This window comes from Mus caroli, chromosome 18, assembly GCF_900094665.2.
Source record: "Mus caroli chromosome 18, CAROLI_EIJ_v1.1, whole genome shotgun sequence".
Taxonomy (NCBI): domain Eukaryota; kingdom Metazoa; phylum Chordata; class Mammalia; order Rodentia; family Muridae; genus Mus; species Mus caroli.
Window position 1 is genome coordinate 3236496 of NC_034587.1, and position 3548 is coordinate 3240043.

At 45.4% G+C, this 3548-nt stretch overlaps 1 non-coding gene across 1 annotated transcript; it reads right to left on the reverse strand.

Moving 5' to 3' along the window:
• Positions 1-325: 325 nt before the first annotated feature.
• LOC115029936 lies at positions 326-432 on the reverse strand. Its single transcript, XR_003835497.1, has one exon. It is a non-coding gene; the product is annotated as a U6 spliceosomal RNA (small nuclear RNA).
• Positions 433-3548: the final 3116 nt, after the last annotated feature.

Below are 3548 nucleotides of genomic sequence, written 5' to 3' on the forward strand. Positions count from 1 at the left end.
AGACCAACTAGGAGTCTGCAGCAGCAAGGACCAGGCAGAAGGGGTGGGAGGGATGGAAGGACAGGGAGTGGTATTCAGAAGGGCAGGGATTTTGATGAGTGATGAGTCCACCAGGTTCCCAGCAGTAGCTCAGGGACTTGGATGAGGGGTACATGTGGTGTTTTTTTTTATAAATATTTTTTTATTACGTATTTTCCTCAATTACATTTCCAATGCTATCCCAAAAGTCCCCCATACCCTCCCCCTCACTCCTCTACCCACCCATTCCCACTTTTTGGCCCTGGCGTTCCCCTGTACTGGGGCATATAAAGTTTGCATGTCCAATAAAAATATGGAACGCTTCACAAATTTGCGTGTCATCCTTGCGCAGGGGCCATGCTAATCTTCTCTGTATCGTTCCAATTTTAGTATATGTGCTGCCAAAGCGAGCACGCATGTGGTGTTCTTACCAATTGCTCTGAGTGCAGCGGGTCCTCTAGGATGGATTGGGATATGGAGTCTTCAGAGGAGCAGACTAACTAGGGGTCTGCCCCAGCAGCAAGGACCAGGTAGAAGGATGAAATTAATCTTATACCATAATCCAAACTTAATAGAAGAAAACAAAAGTCAGGAGAACATGAACTTCAGGCTCTGGAGAAGCAGAAGCAGGCAGAGTGCTTTTGCCAGTGTCTCCTGAGGCTGAGCTTAGTCTCCCCAAAACCTGAGATAATACCTCTTGTTACTTAATCTCAAATCAGCAGGATACCTCTAGCTACTGCACATGTGGTATGATGAGGCATGAACTAGAGGAAGCTTAGGGAACTAGAGGAAGCTTAGTGAATACGAAGAGATTTTTCTGATACTGCACTGCCCTAAGGTCCCCTCTAGGGCAAGCCCAGTGCTATGCAAAATCTGCTTCTTGTAGGGGTATGAGTCTGCTTTGAACAAAGGAGTTGATGCTACTAGAGTTCCCAGGTTACCATGAAGTTTTGTGACTTTGGGGGTGTTACACTAAATACTGTTGAACAAATGTTCTGAGAATGTGTGTGAAGGTATACCTGTAAACTCCTGGGTCTATCACTGTTTTGGCTGTCAAAGCCCTAACAAGTGAGAATCATGTGTGATTGGTGTAGGGGTGCCTGGTGCTTATCTTAATCTTTCCACTGACTCTGGACCTGGGGCTTACTCTATAGAGCCTAAGTAGGATAGGGAGAGGGGAAAGGCCAAGTGGTACTTGGCCTCCAGAACTCTAACACAAGGTAGACCTGAATCTTTTAAGAGTCAGGCAAGTCATCTGTAGGCTCCTTTTCTTCCCTTGTTGGGAAGTAGGGCAGCAGCATCCTTACTGCTCAGACTGGTCCAGATGTGGGAAGCCACATGTGCCGTTGCAGAGTGGCGCAGGCTTCTGCTGGCCACCACGCATAAGTTTGAGCAAATGACCAATGCTTACTTATGCAGTAAAGTTTTTCACCAAAACACTGCCTGGCCCGGGCATGATAATGAGGCTCTGCAAAGTACTAAGAGAATAACCATCAGATATGAGACATCCAAATGAGGTATGTTAATGAGGTTCTGTGAGATACTGAGAGAAAGTAGCCAATCAGATGAGGAACATGCAAATGAGGTATAGTGCATAACCAATCTGGGTGTGAGACACGCCTCTCCTAGGCCTATATAAGCAGCACCAGTTCTGGGCTCGGGGTCTATTTGCCTCTACAATCAAGCTCTCCCAATAAATGTGTGCAGAAGGATCCTGTTGCAGCGTTGTTCTTGCTGGTCGAGTCGGACGTGCGCAAGATCCAGACACCTTACAGGATCCAGAGCCTTCAGGCAGCTCTAAGGCAGCCTTCATGAGCAATGTCATCAGAATGCAGAGCCAGCTTACACTCAGAAAATTTTGTGTGAATGACAGGAAAGAGGGAAGGTTAGGAGAACTGGGAATGAAGGGTGTTGTGTGTTATGAGGGAGAATGGTTGCCTTTCATGGTTGTCTTATAACAAGAGAAGCCAGAAAGTGCTGGCTCTGCCTTCATCCAGTATGATGGTTCCTGGGTTGCTGTGCCCACCATTCCTCTAACTGGGCTGCCTTGTCTTACCTCAGTGGAAGAGAATGCACCTAGTAATGCATTGACTTGATATGTGTGTGGGGTTATAACCAGGGAGGGCTTCCCCTTCTCAGAGAAGTGAGGGAGGAGAAAATGGGAGAAGGATCTGTATGAGGAGGTAATGGGAGGAGAAGGGGACTGATACTGGGATTTAAAATGAATAAATAAATAAGATTTTTTTTTAAGGCACAGATGTGAGCTTCTCAAGAGAGCAGTGCCCTTTGTTGTGTTTACAAAGACACATATTGTGGGACTGTGAAAGGCACCCTGGTTCCTGGTTGAGCTAAGGCTTGAAACCCTGGTCACTCCGAAGGGACAGTAGACATTTCACCTGGTTCCCGGGTACCAGGCCCCTCTCACTAGCCACAGCTCCCCATAGATTTGTGGCTTTCAGTCACATAAGGGCTATGCCCCAAGCCCCTCCACAAGTAGAGGACATGACTGATAGTCACATAGGTTCAAGATGGACTTCCATTTTAATGAGGTACCTAAATGACTGGAGGACTTAATCAATAAGCTTTCCTTCTCAGACACTATTCCCTGAAAAAGGTATTTAACCTCAGGCCCACCCTGAAAAGTGGGGTATGGTTTTACTCATCCACTTTTTGCCATGACAATAAATGCCTTAAAACCATGGGCTATCTCTTCTCATTGGGATCTGCTGTGGGGAGCCATGCAGAAGGCCTTCGCCTATAGAGCTGTAGTCTAATCTTCTGTAGAAGGCCTCTCTGGGCTCCCAACCATGGTTGCTACCAAGACCAAGTTCAAACCCGCTGTCAAACCAAGAACTCTCCCTGTGGGACCAGGCTCCCAGAGGCTCTTGGGTGTCCAAGAGCCTGAGAACTAGGCGGCCTTGGGCCAGGGACCCCCGAGCAACTATGATTTTCCATTGCTCTTCATTCCTGTGTGTGTTTTAGTTGAATTTTCACAGGAGAGAACTGAGGGGTCACACCTGAGGGGTGCTGCCCTCAGGTGTGGGTTGTGGGAAGATGGAGCCAAAGCTGGGCTTTTCTGTGTATACTGACAATCTTCTCTTAACTTTCATTCGTGTTCTCCATTAAGGAGACTTGTTTTCTTAACTCAAGCCTTTTCTATGCTGATGGATTTTTACAGTAACCCCTTTTTAGTTCTTTGATGAAATGTTAGGGAGAAAACACTTGAACAAGCACACACTTACTTCTGATGGATCTAGAACATGCCATTTGTATACACGTGTTAATTGCTTCTTCACTGACAAATACATGGAACAGACTAAAAAATACAGAAACACCCAAATACATGTACAAATTTGTAACTCAAGGCAGAGAAAATTTCTAATAAAGTAGGAAAAAAAAGAATGGAGAAAGAAATGCCTTTTAACTGTTCCTAGGAAAGTTACCTTTGTAGTTTTATAAAATAGTATGCTCTCTATGGAATTTTTAATAATACAAAATGAGAAATGTATCAGTAGACAAAAAAGTTCTTT